This window comes from Hyperolius riggenbachi, chromosome 3, assembly GCF_040937935.1.
Source record: "Hyperolius riggenbachi isolate aHypRig1 chromosome 3, aHypRig1.pri, whole genome shotgun sequence".
Taxonomy (NCBI): Eukaryota; Metazoa; Chordata; class Amphibia; order Anura; family Hyperoliidae; genus Hyperolius; species Hyperolius riggenbachi.
The window spans coordinates 507596800-507614841 of record NC_090648.1 but is presented as its reverse complement, the minus strand read 5'-3'; the positions used below and the strand labels follow the sequence as shown (position 1 = coordinate 507614841).

At 47.5% G+C, this 18042-nt stretch overlaps 1 long non-coding RNA gene across 2 annotated transcripts in view; it reads right to left on the bottom strand.

Moving 5' to 3' along the window:
• The window catches only part of LOC137564464 (uncharacterized), a 656659-nt gene extending 639023 nt beyond the window's left edge, over nt 1–17636 (bottom strand). For both annotated transcript variants that reach the window (XR_011030605.1, XR_011030606.1), the window contains exons 1-2: nt 17299–17636; nt 7925–8424 (exon numbers count right to left, since the gene is read on the bottom strand). This is a non-coding gene — a long non-coding RNA (uncharacterized lncRNA). The remainder of the gene's footprint in view (nt 1–7924; nt 8425–17298) is intronic.
• Between the last annotated feature and the right edge of the window lie 406 nt (nt 17637–18042).

The window sequence follows — 18042 nt, the reverse complement described above, 5'->3', positions numbered from 1 at the left end:
GTGAAAAGAAAAAAAAAAAAAAGACAGTGCAGTTGCTAGTATACACCTCAGTTGGACTGTCTGAAAACTCTGGGAAGAGGGCATCTAATGAATACACAATGAGCAAGAGAAGGGAGGGAGGAAAACAAATTTCAGAGGGAGGATATGATGTCAGCATTCGCTTAGCAAGATGGCCACTGCCTAGAATAGGATTTTCTGATTTTCCTTTATAAAATTCACAGGAATATGTAACGATCGGTGTAACACAGAGGATCTGATTACCGGTGATCTGCAGTATCACCGAGAATACAGATATATACCCGATTATTGATGATCTGCAGTATCACAGATAATCAGATATATCTCTAACCTCTGGACACCTGAGTGATATGAGTGTTTGGTGCAACAGTAATACTTTGCCCCCCCGTATAGTGGGTGCAAGGCAGTAAGAGATACTGCCCAAAGAGCAGGCTCCTTCCAAAAGGCCTGAGACTCCCCAAGGGGAGGAGTCAGGCTGAGAGTGGGAAGGACCAGAGTGTGAGTGACACCAATGGTGGAGTGTCACTGACAGATCTGTGAACTCTCTCTAAACAGAGGAGATAGTTCTCGAGGTCGACAAGCCAGGTCGGCTACAGACAGACAGTTCAGATACAGAGGAAAGAGACTGATACGGAATCCTAAGGCAAGCAAGGTTTGGCAACGGAGAATCAGATATAGCGAAGTACCAAATCAGAGATCAGAAGAGAGGTCAGGAAAGCAGAAGGTCATAACAAATAATCAACAATTGTCTAGTCTAAAAGGTGTGAGTTCATTGATCATCAACACCCTGGAACTAGTCTGAAGTAATAACAGGATGGTAAGCTAATTCCTAGTCTTGGGTGTGAGCTCCTTGATCATCAACACCCTGGAACTAGTATGAAGAATAACACAGATAATATACAGAAAGGTCTGAGTGCTTCCACGTAGTGATAGCAACGGCAGACAACCAGAGAATGACCAGCACCCAGTATATATAGCAAGTCGCTCTCCAGCGCCTCCCCTAAATGCTGGGCCAATGGGAAGTGGTGGAATTGTCAGCTGACCGGCTTGGTCAGCTGACTCCCTTCTGGCTGTCATAAAAGCTCTGCCTCTCAGCGCGCGCGCGCGTCCTTCTGAATCTGTGTGGACTATCAGTCCCAGCCACACCAGACCTGTGCTGTAAACCATCCGCTGTGCTGGGCGCGGAACCAGCCGCACCGCTATTAGAGCATGCGGCGGTTTCCCTGCGTTCAGCCATATTGTCAGATGTAGGCCTATGCGTGCAACCTGCCGTGTCGGACGCGGAATCCGCCGCCTTGTTCTCAAGACATGCGGCGGTTTCTCCGCGTTCAGTCATGCCAGCAGATGCAGGCCCATGCGCGCAACCTGCCGCGTTGGATGCGGAATCAGCCGCCTTGTTCTGAGCACCAGCAGCGGCTTTTCCGCGTTTTCTCACAGAATCCTTACATGGACAGTGCAATGCATCTGTTATGTAAGTAGAAGTAGTATTTTTCTACTTATATATGTGTTTTTTATTTCTAGGTTAGCATGGGTGTCGCTTGTTCTTTAAAAGACAAAAGATCAACGACTGATCTGCCAATAATTGTTGTAATAAAACTCACCTAACGACGTAGGAAGACGAGCATTCCCCGACCCATCTTCCTCCCGGCGGGTACATGAGACGGCACACGACGGGCGTGAACGAGAGTTTAAACAATCGCGGCACTTTGCGTGGGAGTCATCGGGAAGCTTAAAGATCCTATACATCGTTACAGGCTTTATCGCCGTGTGTCACCAAAGGTCGTTCATGTAATCGCACGCCTGTATCCAAGTGGCAAGATCACGGAAATGATCAGTCGTCGGTCAAAAAAACGCTGGTCAGAAAAATTGTTATAAAAGTTGCGTAGTGTTCCAATCGCATTGTTTCATATTTTCCCAAATGATCCTTACGATCCATCGCTGATCGGATCGGCCACTCAATCGTTCGGAGGATTGTACTGTTTGTTAATGGGCACTTTTTAGCCAACAAATTGATTAACCAGTCAATTGATCGGGAGTAGAGAGGGTTAATGAGATGCTAATAATTGTGGCTTGATGCAAGGTTCATGCAAATTGTCCTGGATTACCAGCTAAATGCACTTAGGCCACGTTCACATCTGAGCATTTTGCCCGCGATTTCAGCAAAACGCTCAAGCGCTAGCGCTTTTTAAAGCGTTAGTGCCATAATACCCTATGGGCCCGTTCTCACTTGGGCGATTTGCGTTAATCGCCGGCGATTAACGCAATTTGCCAAACGCAAATTTGTATTCTGCACCATTTTCAGGCGATTTCCCGGTGATCGCGTTTAGTGCTATAGAAGCGCTAAACGTGATCGCGAAAAAAATCGCCAAGTGTGAATGGCGATTTTTTTTCAACCGTCAAAAATCACCAGAGAAAAAACACTAGCGAAAGCGCTAGCGTTTTGCAAGTGTGAATGGGGCCTTGCTGTCATTCATTTCTGATTCATCTTGCATACTTGCTCTTATGCTAGGTACACACCATACCATTTTCTGGCAGATTTACCTGCCAGATCAATTATTTCCATGACCGATCTGAATTTTGTTAGATTTTTTGATTTTCCAATTTTTTTTAATCACTTTTTGATTGAAAACAAAAAAACAAAAAAACAATTTAAAAAAGATTGGAAAAAAAAAAAATCGATCAAAATTCAGATCGGACATGTTGGAGTAATTGATCTGGCAGGTAAATCTGCCAGAAAATTGTATGGTGTGTACCTAGCATAAGTGGTTTCTTGCCAGCAGACTGACATCTTACATTTTCTCATGAACTACTTCCTGCGAATTACAAGTCCCGCCTCTTCAAGTAGCTATCAGGTTGATTCAAGAATCTAGAGCCAGCACTGTTTGCTATCTGCTGCTAACTTGTTCTGGGGTAAGAAAAAATGTGTTAGAGCTCTCCCTACGAGTTTTAGTGCCCCCAAGCCATTAGTGCCATAAATGAGCACTGAGGCAAACTGTGAGCATGGGGGCCCCCCTCAACCCTGTTAACCAGCAACTGTGGCTGTCAGCAGTCGGTGGGCATGCCCTGCAACGTGTAGCAGAGATTCCTGCACCTCCTAACAAATGCACAAAGCTTTACATAAACTCTAATTTGATGGCAGCCCAGTGATAGGGGGCAGCAATTTACACTGCCAAACAATTGCCTCAATAACTGACCTACTAGGCAACCCCTATGTTTAATGTGTACATCATCCAAAGGCTTAAATTTTACATTAACCACTTGCCGACCGCGCACTCATACCGCGCGTCGGCAAAGTGGCAGCTGCAGGACCAGCGACGCAGTTCTGCGTCGCCGGCTGCAGGCTAATTAATCAGGAAGCAGCCGCTCGCGCGAGCGGCTGCTTCCTGTCAATTCAGGCCGGGGGCTCCGTGAATAGCCTGCGGGCCGCCGATCGCGGCTCGCAGGCTTAAATGTAAACACAAGCGGAAATAATTCGCTTTGTTTACATTGTACGGCGCTGCTGCGCAGCAGCGCCGTAAAGCAGATCGGCGATCCCCGGCCAATCAGCGGCCGGGGATCGCCGCCATGTGACAGGAGACAGCCTGTCACTGGCTGCACAGGACGGATAGCGTCCTGTGCAGCCCAGATTGCTAGAGGGGAAAGGTATGAGAGGGAGGGGGTGAATTTCGCCGCGGAGGGGGGCTTTGAGGTGCCCCCCCCCCCCCCAACACCCAGGCAAGGCAGGAGCGATCAGACCCCCCCAGCACATCATCCCCCTAGTGGGGAAAAAAGGGGTGCGATCTGGTCACTCTGCCTGCACCCTGATCTGTGCTGGGGGCTGCACAGCCCACCCAGCACAGATCAGCTAAAACAGCGCTGGTCCTTAACCACTTAAGGACTGCAGTCATAAAACCCCTTAAGGACCAGAGCCTTTTTTTCCATTCGGACCACTGCAGCTTTCACGGTTTATTGCTCAGTCATACAACCTACCACCTAAATGAATTTTACCTCCTTTTCTTGTCACTAATACAGCTTTCTTTCGGTGCTATTTGATTGCTGCTGCGAGTTTTACTTTTTATTATATTCATCAAAAAAGACATGAATTTTGTCAAAAAAATGACTTTTTTAACTTTCTGTGCTGACATTTTTCAAATAAAGTAAAATTTCCTATACATTTGAGCGCGAAAGTTATTCTGCTACATGTCTTTGATAAAAAAAAAACCATTCAGTGTATATTTATTGGATTGGGTAAAAGTTATAGCGTTTACAAACTATGGTGCCAAAAGTGAATTTTCCCATTTTCAAGCATCTCTGACTTTTCTGCGCACCTGTCAGGTTTCATGAGGGGCTAAAATTCCAGGATAGTACAAATCCCCCCCAAATGACCCCATTTTGGAAAGAAGACATCCCAAAGTATTCAGTGAGAGGCATGGTGAGTTCATAGAAGATTTTATTTTTTGTCACAAGTTAGCGGAAAATGACACTTTGTAACAAAAAAAAAAAAAAGTTTCCATTTCTTCTAACTTGCGACAAAAAAAAATTAAATCTGCCACGGACTCACTATGCTACTCTCTGAATACCTTGAAGTGTCTACTTTCCAAAATGGGGTCATTTGTGGGGTGTGTTTACTGTCCTGACATTTTGGGGGGTGCTAAATTGTAAGCACCCCTGTAAAGCCTAAAGGTGCTCATTGGAATTTGGACCCCTTAGCGCAGTTAGGCTGCAAAAAAGTGCCACACATGTGGTATTGCCGTACTCAGGAGAAGTAGTATAATGTGTTTTGGGGTGTATTTTTACACATACCCATGCTGGGTGGGAGAAATATCTCTGTAAATGACAATTTGTTAATTTTTTTTACACACAATTGTCCATTTACAGAGAGATTTCTCCCACCCAGCATGGGTATGTGTAAAAATACACCACAAAACACATTATACTACTTCTCCTGAGTATGGCGATACTACATGTGTGACACTTTTTTGCAGCCTAGGTGCGCTAAGGGGCCCAACGTCCTATTCACAGGTCATTTTGAGGCATTTGTTTTCTAGACTACTCCCCACGGTTTAGGGCCCCTAAAATGCCAGGGCAGTATAGGAACCCCACAAGTGACCCCATTTTAGAAAGACGACACCCCAAGGTATTCCGTTAGGGGTATGGTGAGTTCATAGAAGATTTTATTTTTTGTCACAAGTTAGTGAAAAATGACACTTTGTGAAAAAAACAATAAAAATCCAATTTCCGCTAACTTTTGACAAAAAATAAAATCTTCTATGAACTCATCATACACCTAACAGAATACCTTGGGGTGTCTTCTTTCTAAAATGGGGTCACTTGTGGGGTTCCTATACTGCCCTGGCATTTTACGGGCCCAAAACTGTGAGTAGTCTGGAAACCAAATTTCTCAAAATGACTGTTCAGGGGTATAAGCATCTGCAAATTTTGATGACAGGTGGTCTATGAGGGGGCAAATTTTGTGGAAACGGTCATAAGCAGGATGGCCTCTTAGATGACAGGATGTATTGGGCCTGATCTGATGGATAGGAGTGCTAGGGGGGTGACAGGAGGTGATTGATGGGTGTCTCAGGGGGCGGTTAGAGGGGAAAATAGATGCAATCAATGCACTGGGGAGGTGATCGGAAGGGGGTCTGAGGGGGATCTGAGGGTTTGGCCGAGTGATCAGGAGCCCACACGGGGCAAATTAGGGCCTGATCTGATGGGTAGGTGTGCTAGGGGGTGACAGGAGGTGATTTATGGGTGTCTCAAGGTGTGATTAGAGGGGGGAAATAGATGCAAGCAATGCACTGGCGAGGTGATCAGGGCTGGGGTCTGAGGGCGTTCTGAGGTGTGGGCGGGTGATTGGGTGCCCGCAAGGGGCAGATTAGGGTCTAATCTGATGGGTAACAGTGACAGGTGGTGATAGGGGGTGATTGATGGGTAATTAGTGGGTGTTTAGAGGAGAGAAGAGATGTAAACACTGCACTTGGGAGGTGATCTGATGTCGGATCTGCGGGCGATCTATTGGTGTGGGTGGGTGATCAGATTGCCCGCAAGGGGCAGGTTAGGGGCTGATTGATGGGTGGCAGTGACAGGGGGTGATTGATGGGTGGCAGTGACAGGGGGTGATTGACAGGTGATCAGTGGGTTATTACAGGGAAGAACGGATGTAAATAATGCACTGGCGAATCGATAAGGGGGGGGTTGAGGGCAATCTGAGCGTGTGGGCGGGCGATTGGGTGCCCGCAAGGGTCTAATCTGATGGGTAACAGTGACAGGTGGTGATAGGGGGTGATTTATGGGTGATTGATGGGTAATTAGTGGGTGTTTAGAGGAGAGAATAGATGTAAACGATGGATTTGGGAGGTGATCTGATGTCGGATCTGCGGGCGATCTATTGGTGTGGGTGGGTGATCAGATTGCCCGCAAGGGGCAGGTTAGGGGCTGATTGATGGGTGGCAGCGACAGGGGGTGATTGACAGGTGATTGACAGGTGATCAGGGGGGATAGATGCATACAGTACACAGGGGGGGGGGGGGAGGGTCTGGGGAGAATCTGAGGGGTGGGGGGGTGATCAGGAGGGAGCAGGGGGCAGTTTAGGGACTAAAAAAAAAAATAGCGTTGACAGATAGTGACAGGGAGTGATTGATGGGTGATTAGGGGGGTGATTGTGTGCAAATGGTGGTCTGGGGAGTGGGCAGGGGGGGGTCTGAGGGGTACTGTGGGCGATCAGGGGGCAGGGGGGGGCAGATCAGTGTTTGGGTGCAGACTAGGGTGGCTGCAGCCTGCCCTGGTGGTCCCTCGGACACTGGGACCACCAGGGCAGGAGGCAGCCTGTATAATACACTTTGTAAACATTACAAAGCGTATTATACGCTTCCTATCCGGGGATCGTCGGGTTAACAACCCGCCGGCGCTTCCGATTGGCCGGCGGGTTGACGTCGCGGGTGGGCGGAGCCTATTGCCGGTGGATGCGCGCGCATCCCAGCGCGCGATCCCCGGCCAGAGAGTGCCCCAGGACCTGACGCCAATCTGCGTTACGTGGTCCTGGGGCTGCCACTTTGCCGCCGCCAATATGAAGTAGGCGGTCGGCAAGTGGTTAAAGGGATACTTAAGTCAAACGAAAAAAATGACTTTTACTCACCTGGGGCATCCCTCAGCCCCCCGAAGCTGGATGGTGCCCTCGCAGCCCCGCTCCGATCTTCCTGTCCCCGCCGGCGGCTACTTCCGGGTTCGGCGACATCCGCCGACAGGCTGGGAACGCGGCTGATTTTCCGCGTTCCCAGCCGCTATATCACCCTCTATGCTGCTATAGCGTATATATATACGCTATAGCAGCATAGAGGGGCGATATAGCGCCTGGGAACGCGGAAAATCAGCCGCGTTTCCAGCCTGTCGGCGGATGTCGCCGAACCCGGAAGTAGCTGCCGGCGGGGACAGGAAGATCGGAGCAGGGCTGCGAGGGCACCATCCAGCTTCGGGGGGCTGAGGGATGCCCCAGGTGAGTAAAAGTCATTTTTTTTTTCGTTTGCCTTAAGTATTCCTTTAAGGGGGGGTAAAGGGTGGGTCCTCAAGTGGTTAAGTTAATTGGCTTCCCCCTAAATTGGCCATGGAAAATGATACATATGGAAACATATGACTATGGTAGAGATTAGATTGTGAGCCCCTCAGAGGGACAGTTAAGTCAGCACTATATAAATACTAAATAATAATAATACAAATAATAATAATAATAATAATGTACACATTAAAGTGGACCTGAATTCATGCATGGGACACAAGGAAAACCCAGATTAATCCACCGTTTGTGTTTAGAGTGAAGAGCCTGTCTAACTCCCCCTCAGCTGCTAGTAATCACAAGTGTAATATGAGCTCTCAGCTGTATCAGCATAGGAATCTCAGCAGCCTCAGCTAGAAGAAGGTGCTCCTGTACCTGGAAGTTTTGGTGGGCCTCTGTAGCGCCGGCCTGATGAGGGAAGGTTGAAGTAGCATCAGTGTGGGAGGGATGTGGTGTTCATTATTCTACTGATCCTGATCTTCATTCCAGAAGTGTTCAGGAGGTCTAGTGGCGGCAGGGGGGTCCCAATGATCCTATCCGCTGCAGTCATGACTCTCTGAAGTTTTGTTTCTGTCTCTAGCAGATGCACCAGTGTGCCAGACAATGACAGAGGAGAAGAGGATTGATAGAATGGTGGAAGAGTTGGGGAAGTTGGTCAGTAGTTCCCGCCCCATTCCAAACTTTTTAGTCGTTGCAGGAGAAACAACCTTTGCTGAAACTTCTTCTGGGTTCTGGAAATGTTCTAATCGCTTCTGAAATCGTTGAGAATGGTGATGCCCAGAAACCGAATGCTTTGAACTCTTGTGACCTCAATGCCTTCAATGGAAGGCCACGAGCTTGTTGTCCTTGCACTATTTTCACTTCCACTGATGTCTCTGTAATCAAGAAAGAAACAACAGTAAAAAGGACTTCAACCTTGGGTAAGAAATCAGCGACCATTATCCAATAGGTGCCCCACCCCTGTAGATCCAATGAATGAAAGCAGAAAAAGGACACAGCACTGTAGTCTGTACACAGGAACAAGCTGTACTGGAGAAAATGAACGCACTACATGTTTTGGGCGGAGTCCTTCCTCAGCAAACATGCAGTGTGTCCATTTGCCTCAGTACAGCTTGTTGCTGCATACAGCCTACGAGTGCTGTGTCCTTTTTCTGCTTTTAATCAGGAAAGAAGACTGAAATCAAGAAGAAGAAGCTTCAATTACGCAGCAGACAAATGTAATGGATACCAGAGGAAAACTCCAAAAACTTTCTAGCACCTCAGAGAAAACAAATAAATACTCTACATAATCTATTGATCCTAACTTTTACACTACTGCCAAATCTGTAAAAGTCTTAGGAATCTGGCCATTAGGGTGGTGTGATCACTGCATTATCAGGGTGATTGGATACCATCATCAACCTCATCCATTGGGCCAAAGGGTGTTCAGACAGCTTTGTGTCCAATAGTGCTTTACAAGGAGAGAGAGGCTTTGCTATTTCTCCTACCAAGGGTATTCCCAACCCTTTGCTGATGGCTAGAAGAGCTGGTAAACAGAGTCGAGGGGGACCACCATACTCACTGTGTCTCTCTCTGTATGCTACCAACTTGTATGTTGGGGGCAGAGCTAGTATAGCTTCAGGTTGGCATTTTTTGCTTACATGCTAAGCACATTCACGCACCAAAAACAATTCCTAGATAAACAAATTATTATTTTACATACATTTACAATTTTATTATCAGTTTAGACCTACTTCAGGCAGTCCTTAAGATAACCCTTAAAGGGGTTCTGTGGCATACTAAAAAAAAAACAAAAAAACGGACACTTACCTGGGGCTTCTATCGGCCCCCTGCAGCTGTCATGTCCTGCGCCGTTCTCCTACGATCCTCAGTTCCCCGCCGCCGGTCCCGGTCTAACATTCGTCTAACAAGACAAATAATGCTTGCTCCCGCGCGTCATCGAGAGCTTATTGTGCAGGCGCAGTACAAAGTATTCTTACACTGCGCATGTGCAGTAAGCTCCCGGTGATGCGTGTGGCAGCGAGTACGCGCACGGCCCCGTAGCCACAGTGTAGTTACAGGGATAATTAGACCGGGACCGGCAGCGGGGAATGGAGGATCGTAGGAGGACGGCGCGGGACAGGACAGCTGCATGGGGGGGGTCGATAGAAGCCCCAGGTAAGTGTCTGTTTTTGTTTGTTTTTTTAGTATGCCACAGAACCCCTTTAAGTCTTGAATTATTTGCAGCTGAAAAGCTGTCATGAATCGTTTAGTTGTACTGAGTTACAAAATACCCAACAAGTTCTTGGTGAACCAGAGAAGCATATAAGGGGCTAAAGAGGACCAAAAACCCCTCTAACTGAAACGCTATGCAAAACAGAAATTTGCCTTCTTAAAGCAGAAGCTCCAGCAGCATCCTCAGTATCTGTCAACCGGCTGAAAAAGCACAACCGCCAGCCTCCCAGCTATGTCTTGTAGCCTTTCTGCAACTCTTAGTGGGTTCCGGTGTCCTCAGTGTGCGCAAGCCGGCATGCCACCTGACCCGCATCTGAATTACACACACAGTGTTTCTCTTCCTCCTGCCTCTTCCCCCTCCCCTTGCTTGTAGTGTCGTAAAACACAGGCTGGGGCTGAAATGATTTGTCTGTGATCTGTCTGTCCACACAGGAGCAGCTTGCTAGCAAGTAAGCATTAAAGCATGCCAGCCAACTAGCCAAGTACATCTGTAGGTAACTTTTCTTAACCACCTTGGCGGTAATGACGAGCTCAGCTCGTTAATTACCGCCACGGTGTATTTCTCAGCCCCTGGATGGTCTTTCTGTCCCAAATTTTCAGAGGGGGTGTAGCTAGCACTTGGCTAGCTACATCACTACTCCGATCGCCGCTGGCCCGCTTTGATCCCCCCTGATCGCCGCACTTTTTGCTTAGAGTAGCTAGCCTAGTGCTAGCTACACTAAAAAATAGCCTTTAACCACTTGCCGACCGCACGCTTATAACGTGCGTCGGCAAAGTGGCAGCTGCAGGACCAGCGACGCAGTACTGCGTCGCCAGCTGCAGGCTGATTAATCAGGAAGCAGCCGCTCGCGCGAGCGGCTGCTTCCTGTCAATTCACGGCGGGGGGCTCCGTGAATAGCCTGCGGGCCGCCGATGGCGGCTCGCAGGCTAAATGTAAACACAAGCGGAAATAATCCGCTTTGTTTACATTTGTACGGCGCTGCTGCGCAGCAGCGCCGTAAGGCAGATCGGCGATCCCCGGCCAATCAGCGGCCGGGGATCGCCGCCATGTGACAGGGGACAGCCTGTCACTGGCTGCACAGGACGGATAGCGTCCTGTGCAGCCTCGATCACCGGGGGGGGCAGCAGGTAGGAGAGGGAGGGGGGGAATTTCGCCGCGGAGGGGGGCTTTGAGGTGCCCCCCCCCGCAACTAGCCTGCCCACCAGAGCGATCAGACCCCCCCTGCACACCATCCCCATAGGGGGGAAAAAAAGGGGGCGATCTGATCGCTCTGCGTGCCCGCTGATCTGTGCTGGGGGCTGCAGAGCCCACCCAGCACAGATCACTAAACACAGCGCTGGTCCTTAAAGAGACACTGAAGCGAGACTAAATCTCGCTTCAAGCTCTCATATATAGCAGGGGCACATGTGCCCCTGCTAAAACGCCGCTATCCCGCGGCTGCACGAGGGTCCCTGTACCCCCAACCCACCCCCCGCAAACCTTGGTCGCAAGTTGGTCGTAGGTTTTTTTCTTCCTGGAGGCAGGGCTAACGGCTGCAGCCCTGCCTCCCAGCGCGTCTATCAGACGCGCATCGCTGCCTCTCCCCCGCCCCTCTTAGTGAAGGAAGACTGAGAGGGGCGGGGGAGAGGCGGAGATACGCGTCTGACAGACGCGCATGGGGCAGCGCTGCGGCGGTTAGCCCTGCCCCAACCAGGAAGCGCTCCCCCGCTGCACGGAGGGGGTTTGGGGGGACAGGGACCCCCGTTAAGCCGCGCTATAGTGGCGTTTTAGCAGGGGCACACGTGCCCCTGCTACATATGAGGTCTGAAGCGAGATCTATTCTCGCTTCAGACTCTCTTTAAGGGGGGGTAAAGGGTGGGTCCTCAAGTGGTTAAAAAAAAAAAGGCACCCTCGGCCGCATGAAACAGAACGCCAGGGAGGTTAAATAATAGCACCATCATTTGGACAATCTGCTCTGCTCAAAAGCCTCTGAGTTCTGTTTGTGATATGTACATTTGGTTCCCATCACTGATAAACTAGTTGGCCTTAATTTTATCACCTGAGTAAGGCAAAAAATATCTAAAGTTCGCCATACAAATATCGATTTTGATCACCCAAATGCTCCCCACCAGACAGCCATCGTGCCCTTTTTGTGACGCCGGAGCCACCACTGGGGCCAGCACCCATGAAACGTTGTCCTTTTTATGTTCTTAAATAAATAAATATATTTTTTTCCAATAACTTTTTAAAAATAAATTTTTTCCAATACACATCTGTTTAAAGAGAATCTGTATTGCTAAAATCGCACAAAAGTAAACATACCAGTGCGTTAGGGGACATCTCCTATTACCCTCTGACACAATTTCGCCGCTCCTCGACGCATTAAAAGTGGTTAAAAACAGTTTTTAAAAGTTTGTTTATAAACAAACAAAATGGCCACCAAAACAGGAAGTAGATTGATGTACAGTATGTCCACACATAGAAAATACATCTATACACAAGCAGGCTGTATACAGCCTTCCTTTTGAATCTCAAGAGATCATTTGTGTGTTTCTTTCCCCCTGCAGCTATCTTCCACTGAAGTGTCAGGCTGTTTCTTCCTGCAGAGTGCAAACAGTTCTGCCTGTATGTAATTCCTCAGTATGTGAAAGCCCAGCCAGCTCAGAGGAGGATTTATCCAGCTTGTAAAAGATAAGAGAGAAGAGAGAAGCTGCTCTAATCTAAATAATACACAGGCAGTGTGCAGAGAGGGGCCTGGATGGGGGAGATGCATCACAGAACCACAACACTGAAGAACTTGGCAGCCTTCCAGACACAGGCTGACAAGTCTGACAAGAGAGAGATAAGTTGATTTATTACAGAGATGGTGATAGTAGAAAGTGCTGCAGTAAGCCAGAACAAATTAGAATAGCTTTTGGAACTTGTAGGATAAAAAACAGGATGCAATTTTTGTTACGGAGTCTCTTTAAGTGGAGTAATGCAGTTGCATACATCACATTGTTTGTATAATGAAATATGTTTCGCTATTGTTTGCACAAAGCACAAAACTAGACAAAGCATGCCACTCCCATCACAGCTTGGAGGTGGTGCGGTGGGTGGAGCCACTGAGTTGACTTCCTGTATTCATGCCATGCCATCCAACGGCTAGACAAGCACATGAGCAAGCATTGTGAACAAAGCGAAACGTGTCGTCTGATCATCCCCTGCTTCATCCTCTCTCCTCACCGGTTCCCCACCAGCTGTACTTTCCGCACAATGGATATACTGTATGTACCTGCCGTGCCACGAAATAAACAAGCTTTGAAGACAGTGCCCAGCCTATGTTTCTGGTTCCTATTGTCTTTAATAATATTGGCTTCTTTTTCGAGAGAGGCAAGATCCACACCGCCTCTCGTTAGTAAAATTGTGTATTAGAACTTAGACATACTGGGCGCCTCCCTCAGTGTATTGCTTAATGAATCGAGTTAAAATCAAATAAAAGGAGAAAAGGAGGTGGCTTTCCTCAAAAATGACAATCTCATAAGGTAAAAAAAAAAATTCTTAGCACAGGCAACGCGTTTCGTGGGCCTGAGCCTGCTTCCTCAGGCCAATTATAGTGCCTAAAATGTATCGAATATGAGGAGCTCAGTATTAAAGGGACACTTAAGTCAAACAAAAAAAAATGAGTTTTACTCACCTGGGGCTTCCAATAGCCCGCTGCAGCTGTCCGGTGCCCTCGCCATCTCCCTCCGATCCTCCTGGCCCCGCCGGCAGCCACTTCCTGTTTCGGTGACAGGAGCTGACAGGCTGGGGACGCGAGTGATTCTTCACTTTCCTGGCCACAATAGCGCCATCTATGCTGCTATAGCATATATCATATACCATATAGCAGCATAGAGGGTGTTAATGTGTCTGGGAACGCAAAGAATTACTCGCGTCCCCAGCCTGTCAGCTCCTGTCACCGAAACAGGAAGTGGCTGCCGGCGAGGCCAGGAGGATCGGAGGGAGACGGCGAGGGCACCGGACAGCTGCAGGGGGCTATTGGAAGCCCTGGGTGAGTAAAACTCATTTTTTTTGTTTGACTTAAGTGTCCCTTTAAGGATTAAATTATGGTACAACACATATACGCATATAAAAACAATCATCAGGGATGCTTAACGATCCCTTAATGATCACCAAGGAAGCGGGGTCAGGCCCGCGAAACGCATTGCCTGTGTAAATACATTTCATTACCTTATGAGATTGTCGTTTTTGAGATAAGTCACCTCCTTTTATTTTATTTTAAGTTTTCCATACCTTTGTGAGTAAACTCTTGTCTTTCTTTATACACCAATCTGTATGACGTGTTGCGCTATTTGGGCTCCCGTTGTCTCTGTACTTCTTTTTTAAAAAAGGGATTGTTAGCCACAAAATCAAATCCCATTTACCCACTGCTCTGTGTTCATTATGCAGCCTGGAACCTCACCCTGCATTGCACACATTCCAATATAATCATAAATGTTTCTGCTGTAATAAATCGTATCTCAGTCAGCATGGCTCTATGCCGACTAGAAGGGAGCTTGTCATCTCCCCTCCCACTTTCCTGCTCCTCACTGATTGGCTGAGGGCAGTTCAGTGTGAAGCTACTGTTATCTTATCTTACATGTGTTTACAAAGCAAGCTAGCTATGAGAGTGCAGTTTCTAGGAGAAAAAAAAAGTAAGCAAGGAAATAACATCAGGATTGGCTTCAGTCAGAGGGAATCAAGATGGCAAATGCCTGGAACAGTTTTCTCTTTATTTACTGTATAAAATTCACTGAAATCAAAACGTGGACAGTGGCATACATGTTTTATGTAAGTAGAACAAGTATTTATCTATTTATATATGGTATGTGTTTTCTTTTCTCCTGGCATAGTATGGCTAATCCTACTGCTTTAAGGTGTCAAGGTCCGTGCTTAAAGAGTACCTGAGGCGGGTTTTCAAAATCTAAAAAAGGAACACAGAGGCATGTTTCCATCTGCAGGACATGTCTGTGTGTGCCCTGATCGCAACTCTCCGTTTACCCTGCGCCCCCCCCCCCCCCCAGATAGACTTTTGCGAAAGGAGCTTCCCACTGCAGGATAAGAAATGCCAGCAAAACGCCCCTTCCCCGCCTGCCGGAGCCTTCTAAAAGTAGCCGTATAAAGCTGCCGCAACCCCCCAACCCTCCCCCCCCCCGCTGCATACATTACCTGCTCCGGCCGGCGTGTGTCCCCCGGTCTCCACTGTCTTCTTCTCCCGCTGGGCTCCGGGTCCGGCTGGCTTCACTTCTTTCTGTCCGGGGAAGTTTAAACAGTAGAGGGCGCTATACTGTTTAAACTTCCTGCCGGGATAGGAAGTTCCTTGAAGCTGCAGCGTTGGAGCCCAGAGCGGAGAAGAAGACAGCGGAGATCGGGGGGACACGCACCGGCCAGAGCAGGTAATGTATGTATTGCCGCTGTATTGAGTCGGTCGTCGGGCATTCGAACGCCACTATTGACGCACTCCCGACCAGCCGGCGATCGAGCAAAATCTTCCGCACGGACGGATCGACGGAAACGATTGATTTCGGACGGAAATCGATCGTTCTGTCAGCGTTTGCACAACAATTTCACAGCAGATTCGATCACAGTGATCAAATCAAAGCGGGAAAATCGTTAGATGTATGGGCCCCTTAACAGGGTCTCCGCTGCCTGATCTCCTCCTCTCCCCCTTACCGCCAATCAGCGCTATGCTCTCAGAGGACTACATAGACGCTGCTTCTCATTGTGACCTCAAAAGGTCATGAAACTGAAACTGCCGGATTCCAGCAGCTAGGAGCGGTGGGGACAGGAGGTAATGAGCGCTGCCAGGTCCAGCAAGCCCCTCCCAGATGAGGCAGCATGTTTTTGTTGTTTACTTTTAAACCCGGCTCGGGTTCCGTTTATTGAATTATCCGGTGGCTTCTGCTATATAATGCAGGGATGCTGGGACATGCATCTAGGGTGCTTCCTATTTTGTAACAGTCACATGCTCACCCCTAATTGTCCTGCCTTCCAGCTGAATTCAGAGAGGAGAGGAAGCCACCTGTACTGCCCTGACAAGCACCTTTGGCCCATGCAACTGATATTCTGTTCACCACCGTTTATACCAAACGGACCTGAACTCTGGACATCCTCGCTGCTCTAAAAGCTACACAACGGATTAATAACCTTTAAACAAAAAACTATCTTTGTTACAGCTGATACAAATCCTAAACTAAATCTGCACAGTTTCTACTTCCTGATTCATGGAAGCAGACATATTGTTAAAATCCTGTTTTTTCAAATGAGCTAATCTGCTTATCTGCCATAGGCAGTCACATGTGACACAGGGGGGAGATCAAATTACAACTTGTGATTAGACACATTAGGGGGAGTTAGACAGGCTAAACTTTCTAAGTACATACAGAGTACATTTCTCTCTGTTTTCCTTCAGTCCTGTGCAAGAGTTCAGGTCCACTTTTACATGGTTATCCTGCTGGCTGTTAGAGTTTCCTTCAGTTTGGGCTTTGAAGGCACCTGGGGTGAGATCTTCCCTCCTGGTGAGAAGAGACAGGGTGGGCGTTCAGCACAGAAGAATTGGGGCGGCGTCGCCACCTCGAATGTTTGCAGCTCTTCATGCTTTCCGCCAGTTTTCCAGTATACAGTATTCCAGACAAAGCTTCTCTACAGACAAACCGGTGGGAGACTTCGAGCCTAAAGACTCTTTCTTTACATCAAGACACACTTGTCGTGGTGTGTGTTCATCAACGTGTGGAATAGGATCACGCCTTTCACTACAGCAACGTTTTCTCTTAAGAGGATTCCTAAACACTTTTTTCTTTTCGTGAAGAGCCCTTGTGCTTCTTTCTCTCCCCGTCCGACCCCATCCCTTGATGACTAGGCCTTTCTCCATTAATGACCCCCAGAAGGTGGGAAAAAAATGTAAAAAAGCCAGTGACCACTGCTAGACACGGGCGATGCTACTCTAGGCTCGAACGGCGACTAACGCTAACTGAAGGGCCGGGACAATGCTTATTGGCCAGCCATTAAAGGGAACCAGAGACGAAGCACCCTCATGAATTTTACCATATATATATATATATATCAGTGGGAACATTAGAGAAAACATCTACCCTGCTCTCTGTTTCATTATTTACTGTTCAGATTGCTTCTTATCACCCCTGATAAAATCCCCTGACTGAGCATTCAGTCTGGCTTTGTTCAGGAATCATTATAGCTGAGTCTGTCTTTTGTGCTGTATTTTCAAGTCCAAGCCTGTCCCCTTGTGGCTCTGCTCAGGAAGCCATTATAGCAAAGCCAGACTGAATGCTCAGTCGGGGATTTTATCTGGGCTGATATATATGGTAAAATACAGGAGGGTGCTTCCTCTCTGGTTCTCTTTAAGATTAATGACTAGGAGGAGCTGCCGACATCACCCTCTCACTATCATGAAAGGACCACTATCACGAAAATCATAACATTTAAAATACATGTAAACACATTCAAATAAGAAGTACGTTTCTTCCAGAGTAAAATGAGCCATAAATTACTTTTCTCCTATGTTGCTGTCACTTACAGTAGATAGTAGAAATCTGACAGAACCGGCAAGTTTTGGACTAGCCCATCTCCTCATGGGGGGTTCTCAGGGTTTTCTTAATTTTCAAAAGCACATAGTGAATGGTAGTTGCTCTGTCCAACTGCCAAAAAAGTGTGCAGCAAGCAGGGAGGCTGGCCAGCATCTTTGTAGGTAGAAAAAACTAAGTTTTGTAAAAGTAATACCTTTTAATGGCTTACTGATACAGTTAAATAATTATGCAAGTTTTCTGGGGTCTAGTCCCCTTCTTCAGGCATATTTCCAGATGTTAGCTGAAGTAAAACACTGATGCAGGTAAATAGTAAACACGTAGATGGCAGTTGAGCTGGTTACTGTTTAGCAGTTAGATATCAGGTGATCAGCAGGCTGGAGCCAGTGAGCTTATGCAAGCAAACATGAAATCTAGCAGGTTTCTGAAGATCATGAAGCCAAGTCAATCAATACTAAATAGTAACCAGCACAACTGCCATCTTTGTGTTTACCATTTACCTGCATCAGTGTTTTACTTCAGCTAACACCTGGAAATACGCCTGAAGAAGGGGACTAGATCCCAGAAAGCTTGCATCTTTTAACTCTATCAGTTAGTCATTAAAATGTATAATTTTCACAAAACTTAATTTGTTTGGCTAACACAGTACAGAAACTTTTTTTGCTACTATCAGCATCTTTGTATAAATCCTTTTTAGGGAATGTCTTAATAAAGAATAAAGGCCTTGCTGAGAATCC